Below are 20,396 nucleotides of genomic sequence, written 5' to 3' on the forward strand. Positions count from 1 at the left end.
ACAACAAGTGGATTACACAGGGAAAAGAGAAAAGAAAAATAAGTGGCAGTTTCAAAAAGAGCTCTAATCTACATGATCTAGATGAAAAATCTGATAATGATGAGGCTTATTTTTGGAGTAGCATCTGGATTCCAGCAGAAAGCTACAGGCCAGGTGCTTCAAGGCTGTCCAGCAACTCAGTGTTATCTGGATGACATCGTTGTTACCAGTAAAGAAGACAAGGAACATCTCTAACATCTCAAGACAGTGTTAAAAAGGTTAGCAGATTATGGGCTCAGAGCACAACACAAAAAATATGAATTCTTTAAACCAAGCATCACTACTGCAGTCACACCGTCGACACACAAGGATTACACAAGTATGCTGAGATAACTCAAACAGTGGTGGCTGCTCCAAGGCCAATGACGTGTCACAGTCGTGGCACGTTTTAGGATTTGTTAATTAATATAACAGCTTTCTGTCAAACCTGGCTATTGTCCTCCACCCCTTGAAATAATTACTACAGAAAGGAAAGAAACAACAATGAACAAAGCAGAGTGAGGTGGCTTTCAACAACGTAAAGGAAACGGTGAAGTTAGACATTGTGCTCACATATCATCTAGTGAAGCTTTCCATGGGATGCATACACATCCAGCATACAAGGGTCTAGAGCTGTCAGAATCCTTCCTGCAGTCTCAGGGTCAAGCACAAAGAACACACTCGAACCCGAGATTGCTTCACAGCCACAAGTCTCACCTGTTGAGCAGAGTGAACACCTCCACCCTATCAGGAACAACATTATCCCCAAGAGTAAGAAATCCTCCACCTCAATTAAATCCTTAGGCCAGAATGGGGAACAATTTAAAATTTACTATCTGTGGATGTCAATATAATAATGTATTATATTGCATACGGTTCATACTGTTGAGATGCACTTTGCATTGATTTGGAGTTTATATGTAAGCAGGGAGGAGTATTGTGTATGTAATATTGGAGTAATATTGTAAATATATTGTTTAAGATTTCTTTGTTGTTTACATAATACATTGCAGATTATATTTAAATGCACACAGAAGGGACACACCATTACACTGTCACATCATAGGTACACGCCTTGCTTAAAGTAAAATGAAGAACACACGTTTATTCCCTGGCTCTTTTCTTGCTTTCAATTAATTATACAGTCTTGGAATTACAAAACATAACAGATCAGTTTTTAAAAATTATTTCTCTACACATGGAACAGCCTGTGGGGTGAAATAATTTTCAAAAGAGAATCAGATAAATATTTGAAAAGCTTGGGTAAGAATGAGGTTATGGTTCTAACTGGAGATCTGTTTTCACAGACACAAAGGGCCAAGAAATTGTTCAGTATCAATGTACGCTTTATTAAAAATATGCAGTAAGCAAAATCCAATTATTTCCTGTTACTTTCTTATCCAGGCAATCTGCCAAAAGCTAGGGAATTACATACAGTCACTAATCTATAGACACTTTCTGCAAATGACCTCAGAAATTGCCTGTTTAAACCACAATCCCACAGGGAACACCTCAGCACTGTTTTTCAAAGAAATTGGTTTGTATTAATACAGATAACACTTGTTTAATTTGAACATCACAATTATTCTTTGGACCTCTTGATACCTCAGGAAGTTGTACATATCTAAAAAAAAGCTTAGCATGTACAAGGTTGATGCTCTATTAACAATACTTAAAGCATTTGGTCTGCTACTGGTTTCCAGATACCAGTCAAAATAATATACATTATAGTATTTTAATTCAGATTCTAAGCATTGCTATTAGTTCCTTTTATCAACACAATCCTTAAATATCAATGCAGTAAATGTCAGATATTTTCTTGCATTACCATGGAATATAAAACATTTAACATATCCGTTTGCTGTTAAAACACCAAGATTTATTCAGTATCTTCTGGTAGCTACACTGTCAGTTGAGTAATTATCAGCAGCAGCAATTAAGATTTTCAAAGACCAATATAAAGCAGGTTAAATTGGACAGGTACATGAAAATAAATTAGTTCTCATTGGAAACAAGCTCACTTGCTAAATTTTAAACTCTATTCTTTTGTATTCTGCAAATGTAAAAGGAACAAACACATTATGCAAATATTCAGCTAGTAAAGCAACACCCACGGTCAGAGAAAATGTAAACACGAGGAAATCTGCAGATGCTGGAAATTCAAACAACACACACAAAATGCTGGTGGAATGCAGCAGGTCAGGCAGCATCTATAGGAAGAAGTACAGTCAACATTTTGGGCCGAGACGTCAACTGTACTTCTTCCTATAGATGCTGCCTGGCCTGCTGTGTTCCACCAGCATTTTGTGTGTTGTCAGAGAAAATGTGTTCATGTTTAGGTTTGATGACCTTCCATCACATGCTTGACATGATTAGCGGACCATTTCTTTCTCTTAGTATGCGTTGCCCAACGTACTGAGTATTCCCTGCATTATCTGTATCCTACTCAGATCTCTAAAACCTGCCACTTTTCTTTTGCTTTTTCACCCAACATGCTACTCTTGTTTTCACACAGCATAATAAATTAGTACTTAAAATTCAGCATTCATTTCCTTAAGCTCATGTACATGAACATAGCTAAATCCACAAATACTATCCTTATATGCGGTGCGTTTAATACAGTAAAAATGTTCAAAGGTCCTTCATACAAATAAAATTTGCCACAGATGCAATATTTAATGGGTAGGTGACTGAAGATTTGTCAAGGAGGCAGATTTTAATGAATGCCATATATAGAAAAAGAAGAGAGGCAGCATGGTTTGGAGAACTCTTAAGGTTTAAAGAGTCTTGAAAAATGACAGGTCATTTCAAAAGGATAAAATTAGACAGACTTCTGTAGAAGAAGCAAATAAATCTTGGTGTATCTAAAACTGAAAGAAATGACAAAAGTGAGAAGAACAAGGTCAGCCTTGGATTTGAAATCACAAGATTGTTGAACAATCTTAAATATTGAACGATTTCTTTTCTTCAGTATTCACTAAGGAGAAGGATATTGAATTGTGTAAGGTAAGGGAAACAAGTAGGGTAGTTATGGAAGTTAGTGTAGAAATAGCAGGGAATCTGACAGAAATATTTCAAATTAGAGATGGGGATGGTGCCGGAGGATTGGTGTATTGCTCATGTGGTTCCATTGTTTAAAAAGGATTCTAAGAGAAAACCTAGCAATTATAGGCCTGTCAATTTGACATCAGTGGTGGGTAAATTAATGGAAAGTATTCTTAGAGATGGTATATATAATTATCTGGATAGACAGGGTCTGATTAGGAATAGTCAACATGGATTTGTGAATGGAAGGTCATGTTTGACAAATCTTATTGAATTTTTTGAAGAGGTTACGAGGAAAGTTGACAAGGGTAAAGCAGTGGATATTGTCTATATGGACTTCAGTAAGGCCTTTGACCAGGTTCCGCACGGAATGTTAGTTAGGAAGGTTCAATCGTTAGGTATTAATATTGAAGTAGTAAAATAGTAGTAAATAGTCAAATAGTAGTAAATCTGTGGCTAGATGGGAGATGCCAGAGAGTAGTGGTGGATAACTGTTTATCAGTTTGGAGGCCGGTGAGTAGTGATGTGCCTCAGGGATCTGAATTGGGTCCAATGTTGTTTGTCATATACATTAATGATCTGGATGATGGGGTGGTAAATTGGTTTAGTAAGTATGCAGATGATACTAAGATAGGTGGCGTTGTGGATAATGAAGTAGGTTTTCAAAGCTTGCAGAGAGATTTATGCCGGTTAGAAGAGTGGGCCGAAAGATGGCAAATGGAGTTTAATGCTAAGTGTGACGTGCTATATTTTGGTAGGACTAATCAAAATAGGACATACATGGTAAACGGTAGGGCATTAAGGAATGCAGTAGAACAGAGTGATCTAGGAATAATGGTACATAGTTCCCTGAAGGTGGAATCTCATGCGCATAGGGTGGTGAAGAAAGCTTTTGGTATGTTCGCCTTTATAAATCAGAGCATTGAGTATAGGAGTTGGGATGTAATGTTAAAATTGTACAAAGCGTTGTTGAGGCCAAATTTGGAGTATTGTGTACAGTTCTGGTCACCGAATTATAGGAAAGATGTCAACAAAATAGAGAGAGTACAGAGGAGATTTACTAGAATGTTACCTGGGTTTCAGCACCTAAGTTACAGGGAAATATTGAACAAGTTAGGTCTTTATTCCTTGAAGCATAGAAGGTTGAGGGGGGACTTGATAGAGGTATTAAAAATTATGAGGGGGATAGACAGAGTTGACATGGCTTTTTCCATTGAGAGTAGGGGAGATTCAAACAAGAGAACATGAGTTGAGAGTTAGGGGGCAAAAGTTTAGGGGTAACATGAGGAGGAGCTTCTTTACTCAGAGAGTGGTAGCTTTGTGGAACAAGATTCCGGTAGAAGTAGCAGAGGCAGGTTCAATTTTGTTATTTAAAACAAAATTGGATAGGTATTTGGACAGGAGAGGAATGGGGAGTTATGGGCTGAGTGCAGGTAGGAGGGACTAGGTGAGAGTAAGCTTTCGCCACAACCAGAAGGGCTCAGGTAGCCTGTTTCCATGCTGTAATTGTTATATGGTTTTATGGTTATAAGAGGGAAATTTGAAATGAAGGTAACATGCAATTTTTTGACGAACACAGAATACTCAATAGGAGTCCTCTGGCAGGGCATGGGTCAAATACACGTACAATTGGACTCTACTGCACTCCCAAACCTTGTGTGAAAACAGGGACATTGGCACTTGCTGCCATTTGCACAACAGTAGGCCCTACGGATTCATCAGCCAGTCGCCAGTGCTGATAAAGCCACAGTTTTGGAGAAAGTTCTATTCTATTATTCTATTTATTGAGGACTACTGAATAAACAATGCACACTTTCTTTGCATTCCTCATGCCTCTTGCATGTTTGTCTGTAACCTCTGCAATAGATTGAGGGGTTAAAAACTAATAATCACACATTCTTTCAGAATACCTTCAGATTAAAATGGCTTCTGCTATCTCCATGAACAGCCTTGGCACAAAGAGAAAATGTATGTTGCTTTTCACTCTGTCTTTGAGAATAATTTATTTTCCACAAAGAATAACTTCCAATCAATGTTGAAGTTTACTTGTAAAAGAAGCCAAATTAATCGAACTACCAGACAACTTTGGAGTCCTTAAGTGGTTAGAGAACAAAATGAATTATGAGCAATTGATTCCAAATTAATTTCAATTATATTGGATAACAAGATTTAAAAAAAACAAAATAATTGAAAAAGCACAGATATCAAAATATCTAACATCTTGATTACACCATATTGTGTTCATATGTTGTAACCTTCGTTGAAAATGATGAAACACTGGTGGGGGGGGGGTAATTAAATACCGTCCAATATTAGTTGAATGGAGAAGTTATAAACAATTAAAGAAAATTGAAGGTAGAGAGTGCATTCAGTTCCCAATAACGGAGAGGTGGGTACAACCAGAAAGTAATCTCTATAGTTATAGAGGGGTTTTATGGAGAAGAGAGGTTATGAGAAGGTTTCTATTTATCAGCGATACAAACATTAAGTAACAAATACAAATAAATTCCCTAGAAAGGCATGAACATTGTACAGACATGATAATTGTATACTTAGGAATACTGAATGGAAGGTTAATGAAATGAAATTAACTTCAAGTATATAGGAAAAGCATGAACCTGGAACATGGAGCACCATATTCATGACTTACCAAAGTCCAAAAGAAATAGCTGAAATGATTTGCAAATAATCTTCTCACTGACTTCCAAAGATTAAAATGGCTTTTGTTATTTTTATGAGCAACCATGGTACAAAGATAAAATGTGTACAGCTTCTTGACTGTGTCCTTTGGCATTCCTTAAGGACCAATTTGTTCCTTGCAACCAAGAACTTTCAAGCACAAACATAATCCCTGTAGAAATGATGCTCAATAAAGAATAACTATGGGTTGGAAAAACATAAATTATTCCGAAATAAAAGGTCTCCTTTTACTGTGCTAGTCAAATGCAAGTTACCCTGAAAAACTTGGAATATATGAATCACTATTTCATTTAGTGTGTACATTTTGATGTTTTCCTGTCAGAGGTATATTGGAAAGTACCTAAATAAAACTGGAAACACCTAATTAAAGGATACTGACAAAAGAGTTGGTTTATAATAACATTCACTGTGGAATCTCTGCAATGCTGAAGCTTTCAATTACGTGCAAACTGCATCATTTGAAACAATTCTCAAATTTTACCTCAGAGACAACCAAGCAATTAAAAAGATTCAAAGATTCAAAAACTCACGTCTATATTATTAGCCCTTCTACAGCCATGTCCTTTCATCAAATCAAGATGAGCAGAGCAACAAAGTCCATCAATGCCGTGGCTCAGACTTAGCTTTTTGTAAAGATAGTATGAGGGACAGTATGGGGAAATTGGGGACATGTTAGTGTTTGCAGGTGCTAAGGAGACCAGTGATTCCTAGGTCAACCAGTGCTGGTTCAGAGGTCCATACTGACTGAAACTACAAGGGCTAGGTAGCAACCACCTCCCCCCCCACCCCCCACACTCCATCCCTGGATACCAGGGTCAGAGATCCATGTGAATCTGGAAGTTTAGGCCTGAGGGTCAAACCCATGATACGTGACTCATGAGGATTATACCTGGACATTTGGTCAAGTTTGAAGGAAAAGCTGAAGATAGAAGTTTATAACTTAGCAAGTCCAGAGGTAGAACCCTGAAGGTCGAAGACCAAAGTTGGCAAGTACGGAGGTAGAGGCCCAAAGGAGTCACAAGTGTTGGTGATACACCACATTACCAGGGTTGAAAATTCTTGACAGTATGGATTTTGAAGCCAAAAAGTCAAGCCCATGTTCAGTGAGTCCTGGGGTGAATATCCAGAGGTTGATGAAGTCCAAAATTGGAGGCCCAATGTCTGACTCATGCCGTCACAAACAGACCATGCAAACAACATACTAGCAGCACCAGAGGTCAGGATTGAGCTGTTAGAACAGCTTTGTACTATTTACCCCATTTAAACCAATCAATGCTGTTCACACATTTAACACATTTGTGGCCAAGTTTGCAGATGATATAAAGATAGGTGAAGGGACAGATAATGCTGAGAAAACAGTCTGCAGAAAGACTTATACAGATTAGGAGACCCAATGTTAATTTACAGGTTGAGTCAGTGGTAAGAAAGTCAAATTCAACATTGGTATTCATTTTGAGAGGACTGAATATAAGAACAATGCTGAGGCACTGGTCAGACTGCACTTGCAATATTGAGCAGTTTAGGGCCCCTTATCTAGAAGGACATGCTGGCATTGGAGAGAGTGGTTCACAAGAATGATCCTAGAAATTAAAGTGTAAACATATGAGGAGCATTCAATGGCTCTGGGCCTGTACCTGCTGGTGTTTAAAAGAATGAGGGAGGGATCTCACTGAACCCTATCAAATTTTGAAATGCCCAGATAGAGGGGAAGTGGAGAGGATGTTTCTTTTAGCGGGAGAGCCTCACCCTACAATAATGTCCCTTTAGAATAGAGCTGAGGAGGAACTTCTTTTGCTAAGGGTTGTGAATCTGTGGAATTCATTGCCAAAAATGTTTGTGAAGGCCAATCCATTGGACATACTTAAAGTGAATGTTGATAGGTTTTTAATTAGTAAGGGCATCGAAGGTTACAGGGATAAGCCAGGAGAATGGGGTTGAAGAGTATTCAGCCACAATAGAATGGTGAAACAAACACGATGGGTCAGATGCCCTAATTCTATCCTATATCTTATGGTCTGCGACTCACTGGTCGAGGGGGGATAAGAAGTGGGAGGAGGGATAAAGTAGAGAGCTAAGAAGTGATAGGCTGGAGGGAAATGGGCTAGGGGGAAGGTGGAGAATTATGGGAAATAAAAGAGAAAGAAAGGTAGGGCTGGGGGGAGAGATTATAGTGGGGGGGGGGGAAAGAGAGAGAAAGAGAACCAAACTAAAATAATAGATAGGGATGGGGGTAAGGGTGGGGGGCAGGGGTACCAACAGAGGTCAGTGAGTTGGATGTTCACACCGGCGCTTGGTCCTCCAGCAGTGGCGGAATCTCCCTGTGACCACTCACTTCAATTCCACAGACCACTCCCACTCCGATATGTCTGTCCATGGCCTCCTCTACTGTCAAGATGAGACCATATACAGGTCGATGGAGCAATACCTTATCTCCCGCCTAGGTAGCCTCCTTCCTGCCAGCATGAACATCCAACTCACTGACCTCCGTTGATACCCCTGCCCCCCATCCCTATCTATTATTTTAGTCTGGTTCTCTTTCTCTCTCTTTTCCCCCCTCACTATAATCTCTCCCCCCCCCCAGCCCTACCTTTCTTTCTCTTTTATTTCCCATAATTCTCCACCTTCCCCCTGAGCCCATTTCCCTCCAGCCTATCACTTCCCAGCTCTCTACTTCATCCCTCCCCCCACTTCTTATCCCCCCCCCCCTCGACCATCCCATGTTACTTCACTCCTGATGAAGGGTTTCGGCCCGAAACGTCGTTATTACCTCCTCCTATAGATGCTGTCTGGCCTGCTTTCTGCCAGCATTTTGTGTTTTTTACCTCATCCTCAACATTGTAACTCTAATTCTCATCCCCCTGCCAAATTAATTTAAACTCTCTCGAACAAGTCCATCAAAGCTGCCCAAAAATATACTAGTTCCCCTCAGGGTCAGGTGTAACCTGTCCCTTTGTACAGTTCGTACCTTCCCCAGAAGAGATTCCAATGATTCAGAAATCTGAACCCCTGCCCCCTGTACCAGAAAATTGAAGGTAGAGAGTGCATTCAGTTCCCAATAGCAGAGAGGTGGGTACAACCAGAAAGTAATCTCTATAGTTATAGAGGGTTTTATGGAGAAGAGAGGTTATGAGAAGGTTTCAATTTATCAACGATACCAAATACAAATACAAATAAATTCTCTAGAAAGGCATGAAAATTGTACAGACATGATAATAGGATACTTCAGGGTCAAGGACTGAAAGCTCAAATGTGGCCTATCCTGGAATTGGAGACTTACCTGTGTGTGTGACTGGATGGATGGTTGGGAAGAGGGAAAGGGGATTGGTTTACTGTTGTTTTTGTCCTTACTGCTTGTGTTGTTTTTCTGAACATTGTGGGTGTGCTACGTTGGCGCCAGAACGTAAGATGATACTTGCAGCCTGTTCCCAGCACATCCCTGCATGTGTTGGCTGTTCACACAACGTATGCATTTTATTCTATGTTTCAATGTACATGTGATAATCAAATCTGAATCTGTGTCTGAAGTAGATTTATTGTTCCAAATTCCATTAAAATTATCCTTTCATAGTTTATCTATTCAAATACCAATACAAGATGTTTAAAGGCAACACAAGTGAATCTGCAGACGCTGGAAATAAAAAAAACATGAAATGCTGGCAGAACTCAGCAGGCCAGACAGCATCTATGGGAGGAGGTAATATCGACGTTTCGGGCCGAAACCCTTCATCAGGAGTGAAGCAACATGGGATGGTCGAGGGGGGATAAGAAGTGGGGGGAGGGGGGACTCATTCTAGGACTCAGGATGAGGCCTTTCATTCTAGGACAAAGGAGATGTCTTCCTTTTTTAAAGAAAGGGGCTACCCTTCGTCCACTATCAACTCTACCCTCCATCACGTCTCCCGTATTTCACGCACCTCTGCCCTCACCCCATCCCCCCCGCCAGTGCCCCAGGGATAGAGTCCCCCTGGTCCTCACCCATCACCCTACCAGCCTACAGATCCAACGTATAATCCTCCATAACTTCCGCCACCTCCTACATGATCCCACCACCAACCATATCTTCCCCTCCCACCCACTCTCGGCTTTCAGCAGGGATCGTTCCCTACGCGACTCCCTTGTCCATTCATCCCCCCCCCCCATCCCTCCCCACCGACCTCCCTCCAGGCACTCATCCCTGCAAACGGAAGAAGTGCTACACCTGCCCCCACACTTCTTCCTTCACCACCATCCCAGGCCCCAGACAATCCTTTCAGGTGAGGCACCACTTCACCTGCGAGTCAACTGGGGTGATATACTGTATCCGGTGCTCCCGATGTGGCCATTTATGCATTGCGGAGACCCGCCGCAGACTGGGAGACCGTTTCGCCGATCATCGGCACTCAGTCCTCCAGAAGTGGCGGGATCTTCCTGTGGCCACACACTTCAATTCCACAGACCACTCTCACTCCGACATGTCTGTCCATGGCCTCCTCTACCATCAAGATGAGGCCACACGCAGGTCGATGGAGCAATACCTTATCTCCCGCCCTAGGTAGCCTCCTTCCTGCCGGCATGAACATCCAACTCACTGACCTCCGTTGATACCCCTGCCCCCCACCTTTACCCCCATTCCTATCTATTATTTTAGTCTGGTTCTCTTTTTCCCCTTCACTATAATCTCTCCCCCCAGCCCTACCTTTCTTTCTCTTTCATTTCCCATAATTCTCTACCTTCCCCCCAGCCCATTTCCCTCCAGCCTATCACTTCTTAACTCTATCCCTCCCCCCACTTCTTATCCCCCCTCAACCATCCCATGTTACTTCACTCCTGATGAAGGGTTTCAGCCCGAAACATCGTTATTACCTCCTCTCATAGATGCTGTCTGGCCTGCTGAGTTCTGCCAGCATTTCGTGTTTTTTTACAATATGTTTAAAAGCCACTTTTGCCGAAGCATTCTCTTATAATAATCTTCTCTACTTGTTGGTCTAGTTAAAGATTATCTGTGTTCATCACATGGACATCAAAGCATACAGTGAAATGCATCAGTGACCAGCAAAGTCCATGTATGTGCTGGAGCCAGCACATAATCTTCTGGTGCCTACATAGCATGCCTTCAGCTTAGTAACTCTTACATATTGCTTATTGCATTCATTTAGATGGGGATCATATTTATTATCATGACATGTACTGAGGTTGAGCGAAAAAAGTTGTTTTGCATGTCATCCATACAGATTATTTCATTACAACAGTAAACTGAGATAATATGAGAAGAAACAATAGCAGAATGCAGAATAAAGTGTTAGTTTTACAGAAGATGTGAAACACAGGTAGACAATAATATGAAAAATAAGGCAATTTTTGTGGTCATGCGTCCAGGCAGATTTTGAAATATGAAAGAAATATATCACATGGTCTGTTTGTTTTGAGTCTTAGTAATGTTTCATCAATTACTTATTTTGGTAGCTGCAAATGCTAACAATTCTTTATTCCAAATTACATCTGTGTGTTAATTGACCCGAGTGTGTTCAATTGGTATAATATGGAGTAATTGTTAATTGTTTACTTTTTATAAGCTTTAGGTTTGTAAGGATGGTTTTGGGGACAAGGAGGGAACTTGGGGGTCAGGTTAGGTTTTAGGGACAAGGAATGGAGGAATTCGAGGTCAGTATGGAGTACATTCTATATTCAGAGACCAGTGACATAAACTTGGGATATCCATGGTCATATGAAGGAATTGGATGGGCAGACAAGTGAGGATGAGGATGTGTGGGGCTGACACAAGTTATTGGTGGGTTCCAGAGACAAAGCTCCACGCAAGTAGGAAGAACAAGTTCCAATGACCCCCTGGGTTTACAAATTAGCAATATCAGTTTGAGGCCCAGTGTTCAGAGATCATCAAATCTTGGGATTAATGCCAAGGATCAAGGCTCAAGGAGTGACCTGCAAGTCCAGAAGTCAAGCCTCATTTGTTGGAGCCAATTCTGCAACTCTCTGTGAGTCTTTCACTGTATGCTTCAATGTACAAATGATAAATTTATATCAATCTCAGAACTTGATGTTAGCTGTACAGTCACTCAAATACGGGTAAGCAGATCTGCATTTTCCACATTTTACCTCTTCCATTTTTTTTTTCATTTTTTCTCATTGGTGTTACTCACCAGTATGTTAAACATTCATGCGCTGAGTATATGCACAGATGCCATAACTTTCTACACACTAATGTCAAAAAGCATTCAAAACATATTGCAGTGAAGAATCCCAAGTATAGTGTGAGCCTTCCAAGCTGCTATTACTTCAAGGGCAATTTCTGTGGAGTCAGATGCATGCAAAATTTTCCCATAAATGTCTTCAAGTGATGAAAAGCTATTGCAAACATGTTCTACTGCAAAATATGGAACTTATCCATGGTCAAATATCACAGTCTGGTGACTTTGTATCAGTAGGATGCTCAGTGAAGTACCACTTTAATGCAATTACAACTTCTTTTTTCCATTTACTACTGACAGTACATAATAGGACATAAATAAGCTAGTTATTAGCTTTCATAAACTATCCGTTGGCACATTCACTCAGCAGAAAGCGTAGAAGTCCACCAGAAGTTGTCATTAGATCAGTGAGCTACAACTTAAGAGGGGTTCCCAACCTATTTTATGCCATGGACCTCTGTCATTAACTAAGGGATCCGTGGACTCCAGGTTGAGAATCACTGACTTAAGTGCTCCTGAGAGGGAAAATCCAAGGGATAACATTATCAGGTTAATAACCAGTGCAAACTCCACCCAGGCACAAACAAAGTAAATCTTGGTAAGAATATCATAAAACCTATCCAATATAATCAGGCCAAAAATTGCTTTTGAACTTTACTTCCATTCTTCCAGTATCAATCAGTGAAATTTATTTTCTTCCTTTTTCCCCATTCCTATTTAAAATCCATAAGTGGGGATCACTTCCATATAGCAAACAGGAAAAAAAAAGCTTTATTAAAAAATAATTCCAACCCTGAAATATTGGCAGAACCCTTTCCAGATTTCATATTCAATACACATGATAGTTTGGCAGCTTTCTCCCCCAATCCCTGCCCTCCAACCTGTTTACCACCTATGGTCGCACATTTATGAAGCTTTATTTTCAAGACTTGTTTTGCCTTTGTATTAGACGTGGAAGTCACTGGAAAGTTTCACACATATTGCCCTTAACTACATTTTCTTCAATGTTGTTTTTCCAAATTGTACTGACAACAGTACAATTTGCTCAATACCCAGCAGACCATACCAGCGTCTGTGGAAAGAGAAACCGAGCCAACCTCTCAGGTGAAAACCTTAAGAAAATCAAGTTAGTTTAATGTTTCTGAGAAATTTAGGGATTGTGGGATGGATGGGCAGAGTGGAGAGGGTGCAGAGGAGATTCACCACAATGTTCCTGGGATAGAAGCATTTCAGTTATAAGGAGAGATTGGACTGGCCAGGCTCGATTTTTCATGAAGTGCAAGAGCCTGAACTGATAGCGGTATCTAAGATTCTGAAATGGTGGATTGAAGGGATAGGTGATGAAAATCTTTAGCTCATAGTGCAGATGTCTAAGACTTGGCAGTATTTGTATCAGGTGAAGGTAACAGTTTCAGAGGAAAACGGTGAGGAATTTTTCCTCCAGAAGAGGTCATTAGAAGAGGAGAACACTGTCTGGAGAAGTGATATTCAAATGACCCACAACATTTGCAAAAGCATAGAAACAAGTACTTCAATGCATTTAATGGACCCAAAACTGCTAATTGGGATTTGTATAAATAAGCCCTGGGCAGCATGAACATAGTTTAAAACAATCCTATCCAACTCTATGACGAAAGGGGCATTTCAGATAGGGTCAGGCCAAGGGTGTACCGAAGGTAAACTGAAGATGGGGAGGGGGGAGGGGAACAGGTGAGGTGTTGGTAGAGAGGAGGTAGAGAGAGGGAACCTAAACAAAGGAATATAAAAGCTTTCAAATTTACAGCTGAAGAAAATACCCAGAAAGATTTGTCCATGCAAATGGAAAGAGACATCTCTTGTGGAAGTTGAAGTAAAGATAGACTGGTTCCCCATTGCTCTGAAGGTTGTATTGTGATGATAATACATGAAGAAACAGTAGCCATCTTACAATTACATATTTGCACAACATATCATGAGATACACATTGTGAAGGTAGATTTGTCTACAGTCATATGATCTATCTGTCAGCAAGGGGATGTATTAGATCTCCAGGATTACAAGAAAACAGCTACTTATCAATCTTATTCTTCATGGCATTGCCAAGTTAGAATAAAATACAATGCCATACAGAATTTCATTTTTGTACAATCTCTGCATGATACAGAATAACCAGAAGCAATATATAAGATCAGGCTTTTGCATTGAACTCTCACTCCTATGTTATGAATCGGAGCTGCATCATTGGATGCAAAGAATGACAGAAAGAAAGGCACAACAATGTCTTTGTAGAAAATACTGCAGTATTATAAACTCAGTACTGTCTTGTTTATAGCAGCAGATACAATCTCACTGGCTCTCTACTTGGCTTTGAAGCACCTGGACAACTTCAATACCCATGTCAGGCTGCTATTTATTGATTACAGATCAGCATTTAACACCATCAACCCTATACTACTAAGCAACAAGCTTCAAAACCAAAGCCTTTGTACTTTCCTCTGCAACTGGATTTTTGATTTTGTTATCAGAAGACCACAGACAGTACAGATAGTAATACTATCGTCTCCTGCTCCTTGGTGACAATCAACACAGGAACATCTCAAGGATGTGTGATTATCCCACTGCTGTATTCACTCTACACTCATGACTGTGTACCTTGGCACAGCTCATTTATAAACTCCAGAATCGAAGATAGCGATAAGGAAGCATATTGGAGTGAGATAGATCATCTGGCTGAATGGGGTCACACCAACAACTTTGCATTCAACACCAGTAAGACTAAGGAATTATTTGTGGACTTTAGGAAGGGGACGGTAGCAGAACACATACCAGTCCAAACGGAGGGGTTAGCGGTGGAAAGGGTAAGCCGTTTCAAGGTTCTGGGTGTCAACATCTCAGAGGATTTCTCCTGGACGTAACATATTGATACAATCATGATGAAGGTGTGTCAGAGGCTATACATCATTATGACTTTAAGGAGATTTTGAATGTCACTCAGGCTATAGCGGTTATATCACCACTTGGTATGAAGGCTCCAATGCATAGGATCAAGAGAGGCTGCAGTGGTTTATTGACTCAACCAAGCACATTAGAGGCAAAACTCTTTGCAATTCTCACTTACTGGCATCCATCATTAAGGAAAAACACCATCTGTGACATGCTCTCTTCTCATTACTGCCATTGGGAAAGGGGTATAGCAGCCTCAATACCCACACTGAACAACTTTAGAGAAGCTTCTTCCCTTCCACCATCAAATTTCAGAATTGGCTATGCATCCATGAACAATAATTCATTATTATTTTTTTTTGTAGTTACATCTTGCATTGTACTATCACGAAACAACAAATTTCACAACATTTGTTAATGATTATAAACCTAATTCTGAATCTAAAAATTACCCAAGTTATTGAAGTTACAGGGGCTCCATACCTTAGGTGTACCATTTAGTTAAGCTATTCTCAGACACTTACACAGCTTCCTTACCAACTAGTAATATACCCCCTTCCATATCACAGTTTCAAAGCCATAACAATAATTCAAAGCAATGTGCACTGCAATTGTGATAAATGAAACAGCAATAAATTTGGATGCATCTTTTTGTTGGAAACTTCAATCTTCTGTGGTTTGTTATCCAGAGATTTGTTTACAGTGCATTGTTCTGCTGGTGAAGGACTGGGAAAAAAATTGCCTCCTATGGGATGTTCTAGGTGACAGTGCAAAAGGGCAAAATAGTTTTCTTGCTGAAAGGCGGCTCATTTTAACTGATCTAGACAATGACAATAGGTGCAGAAGTAGACCATTCGGCCTCTCGAGTCAGCACCGCCATTCTGAGATCATGGCTGATCATTCACTATCAATACCCAGTCCCTGCCTTGTCCCCATATCCCTTGATTCCCCTATCCATCAGATATCTATCTAGCTCCTTCTTGAAAGCATCCAGAGAATTGGCCTCCACCGTCTTCCGAGGCAGAGCATTCCACACCTCCACAACTCTCTGGGAGAAGAAGTTTTTCCTCAAATCTGTTTTAAATAACTGACCTCTTATTCTCAATCCATGCCCTCTGGTACTGGACTCTCCCAACATCTGGAACATATTTCCTGCCTCAATCCTATCAAATCCTTTAATTATCTTAAACGTTTCAATCAGATCCCCTCTCAATCTCCTCAATTCCAGAGTGTACAAGCCCAATCTCTCCAATCTCTCTGCATAAGACAGCCCTGCCATCCCAGGAATCAACCTAGTGAATCTACGCTGCACTTCCTCAATTGCCAGAATGTCCTTCCTTAAACCTGGAGACCAAAACTATACACAATATTCCAGGTGTGGTCTCACCAGGGCCCTGTACAAATGCAAAAGGACATCCTTGGTCTTGTACTCAATTCCCCTTGTAATAAAGGCCAACATTCCATTTGCCCTCTTCACTGCCTGTTGCACTTGCTCATTCACCTTCATTGACTGATGAACTAGGACTCCCAGGTCTCTTTGCATTTCTCCCTTACCTAACTCTACACCGTTCAGACAATACTCTGCCCTCTTGTTCCTGCTTCCAAAGTGGATAACTTCACATTTATTCACATTGAATGACATCTGACAAGTATCTGCCCACTCACCCAGCCTAGCCAAGTATCCCTGTATTCTCCTAACGTCCTCTTCGCATGTCACACTGCCACCCAGTTTAGTATCGTCAGCAAACTTGCTGATATAGTTTACAATGCCCTCATCTAAATCATTGACATAAATCGTAAAGAGCTGTGGTCCAAATACAGAGCCCTGTGGTACCCCACTAGTCACTCCAGCCAGTCCGAGAAACACCCATTCACTGCTACCCTTTGCTTTCTATCTGCCAACCAGTTTTCTATCCATGTTGAAACCCTGCCCCCAATGCCATGAGCTCTGATTTTACTCACCAATCTCCTATGTGGCACCTTATCGAATGCCTTCTGAAAATCTAGGTACACAACATCCACTGGCTTACCCTTGTCTAACATCCTTGTTACACCCTCAAAAAACTCCAACAGATTAGTCAAGCATGATTTGCCCTTGGTAAATCCATGCGGGCTCGGCCTAATCCTATTTCTGCCAACAAGATGTGCCACTATTTCGTCCTTAATAATGGACTCAAGCATCTTCCCCACGACTGACGTTAGGCTAACAGGGTGATAGTTCTCCGTTTTCTCCTTCCCTCCCTTCTTGAAAAGTGAGATAACATTAGCCACTCTCCAATCTTCAGGAACTGATCCTGAATCTAAGGAACATTGGAAAATGATTACCAATGCATCCGCAATTTCCTGAGCCACCTCTTTTAGAACCCTCGGATGCAGACCATCTGGACCCGGGGATTTATTAGCCTTCAGTCCTACCAGTCTACTCATCACAGTTTCTTTCCTAATGTCAATCTGTCTCAATTCCTCTGATATCTTATGACCCTGGCCCATCCATACATCTGGGAGATTGCTTGTGTCCTCCCTGGTGAAGACAGATCTAAAATACGCATTAAATTCTGTTGCCATTTCCCTGTTTCCCATAACAATTTCTCCCAATTCATTCTTCAAGGGGCCAACATTGTTCTTACCTATCTTCTTTCTCTTCACATAGCTAAAAAAGCTTTTGCTATCCCCTTTTATATTCCTGGCTAGACTGAGCTCATACCTGATTTTCTCTCTCCGTATTGCTTTTTTAGTTAAGATCTGCTGTTCCTTAAAACTTTCCCAATCATCTGTATTCCCACTCATCTTAGCCCTGTCATACTTCTTTTTCTTTAATGCTATACAATCTCTGACTTCCTTTGTCAACCACTGTGGCCCCTTCCCCCTCTTTGAATCCTTCCTTCTCATTGGAATGAACTGCTTTTGCATCTTTTGTATTATGCCCAAGAATATCTGCCACTGCTGATCCACTGTCTTTCCTGCCAAGTTACTGCCGACTTGTTTGGTGCACAAGTTACCTTTGCAGCTGGATTACTTTTCCCACACAAACAGGCAATGCATGTGTCCTTAAAATACATTTTTGATAAGTGGAATCTGTTTAATTAAGAGAATATGATATGATATCTTTCAATAGTGCAATTAGCTTAATTGCTGTTCATCAACATTCGTACCATGCAAATGCTCTGCACAGCCATCTTCAATGAGTCTAACTACACTCCTCAGAGAGAAGCTGTACTTAAATGTCTTATGCACAGGAACTCTTTCCTTGGTGACTCTTGAGACATTCACATCTCCACCGACTCTGTGCACCTGTTTCTCTTTCACTCCAAATTTATGCTCCATTTTCAAGCTGGATTCAAGCTTAAGGAACAATCAGAATCAGCTTCATTATCACCAGCATGTGACATGAAATGTGTTAACTTAACAGCAGCAGTTCAATGCAATACATAATCTAGAAAATGAAGAAAAAAAGTAATAATAATGTAAATCAAGTACAGTATATATATATATATTTTTTTTTTTGAATAGATTTTATAAAGCTTGCAAAAACAGAAATACTGCATGTTAAAAAAGTGAGGTAGTGTCCAAGGATTCAATGTCTATTTAGGAATCGGTTGGCAGGGAGGAAGAAGCTGTTCCTGAATTGCTGAGTGTGTTGCCAAAGGCTTCTTTACCCCCTAGCTGAAGGTAACAGTGAGAAAAGGGCATGCCCTAGGTGCTGGAGGGCCTTGCTAATGGATGCAGCCTTCCTGAGACACTGCTCCCAGAAGATGTCCTGGATAACACTCTGCAGCTTCTCTTTTGTTCAGTAGCCCCCCACCCCCACCATACCAGACAGTGATGCAGTCAGGCAAAATGCTCTCCGCAGTACAACTATAGCTGTTTCTGAGTGTATTTGTTGACATTAAGAATCTTTTCAAACTCCTAATGAAGTATAGCCACTGTCTTGCCTTCTTTATAACTACATCGATATGTTGCGACCAGGTTAGATCCTTAGAGATCTTGACATTCAGGAACTTGAAACTGCTCACTCTCTCCAATTCTGATCCCTCTATGAGGATTGGTATGTGTTCCTTCGTCTTACTCTTCCTGAAGTCCACAATCAGCTCTTGCATCTTACTGACATTGAGTGCCAGACTGTTGTTGTGGCACCGCTACACTAGTTGGCATATCTCACTCCTGTACACCCTCGCATCACCATCTGAGATTCTACCAACAATGGTTGTGTCTTCAGCAAATTACAGATTGTATTTATAGATTGCAACCACCTTCTCTTACAAGTTATTTCAGCTTTCAGCATTGCACTCCCGGATTCATCTTTTGGTCTCTTATCACTCATTTGGCCTTGTACATCCCAGCTCTGTTGACCTTCAAATTCTCTTACCTTCAGTCATTACAGACCTTATTTCATTTGCCTCCAACTGTTTTTTTCTTTTTTACTTTGCTTAGGCCTGGCACAAGTTCAATTACCTCAATTTCAAAGGAGAGGAGTGGATCTGAGATTCATTGGTACGTTCGAGGTAGCTTTCTTATATTTATAGTAGGGTATTCTTATTTTAAGCCATTTGATGCTTCAATTATTCTACTTTATAACTTTTTAATATGCATCTTTTATCTTGCAAAAAGAATATATTAAATACATTGTATATTTTGCACTTAATTTATCTCTTTCGCCATGTTTCTAAATATCAGAGACATCCACAGTCTTTGGCTGCTTGAACCAGAGGCATGGCTTAAATGGTTATCAATGTATGGAGACTGATGATGGTATCTGCTGGCATTCTACTATATACTGACTAGGCTGGAACTTTCAGTGCAATGCTTAACAGCATGTGGGATGGATAGAATTTTATTTGTAAGACAACAGATGTTGCTTTAAGCTCACACACAACTGTGGCATTTTTTAAATGTTGTTCTATCCATGTGGCATTTTTAAAATGTTCTATCCATGTGAGAAATCCAACCAGCTTCATAAGCAGTACAAAGTCCAGACATGTGACCTACTCCGCAATATAACAAACTGGCATTGATTCCCAATTACAGTATGAAATTAGTGCAACTAAATGCAAGACAAACTGTGCATTTGTCTGCATCATTTCTGTGGCATAAAAACAAGCATGACCAAGTACTAGGAATTCACTCAAAGTGTTCATGTTCAGCTCTCCTTTCCCCAACTTTCGCAGCTGTCCTTTTTATTATAACATCTTTTCTCTTTTGATGTGAAGAAAGAAAATTGCATTCCCAACTGCACACTGGTCTGTAAGGTTTCTTACAACTTCATGTGCCTATTCTGATATAACTGGCAAGTTTTGGGGTCATAGGCCTGTGTAAGTCAGGTCTAGAGGCCCAAGGTCAGTTAGCAGATCCAGGGGCACAATGTCGGTCAGCAGTTCTGAAGGTTAGACCTCAGCGATCCCCAAAGATGGAGGTTGGGTCTTTGTGCTCAAAGATGAGGGTCAGGGATCCCTGATGAGAAGGGGGGGGGGTGGAAAAGGGGTGAGGGGTAGAAAGTGGTTTGTTTTGCTGTTGTTGCATCTGTTTTAT

This window comes from Hypanus sabinus, chromosome 7 (genome assembly GCF_030144855.1).
Source record: "Hypanus sabinus isolate sHypSab1 chromosome 7, sHypSab1.hap1, whole genome shotgun sequence".
NCBI classification, from domain to species: Eukaryota; Metazoa; Chordata; class Chondrichthyes; order Myliobatiformes; family Dasyatidae; genus Hypanus; species Hypanus sabinus.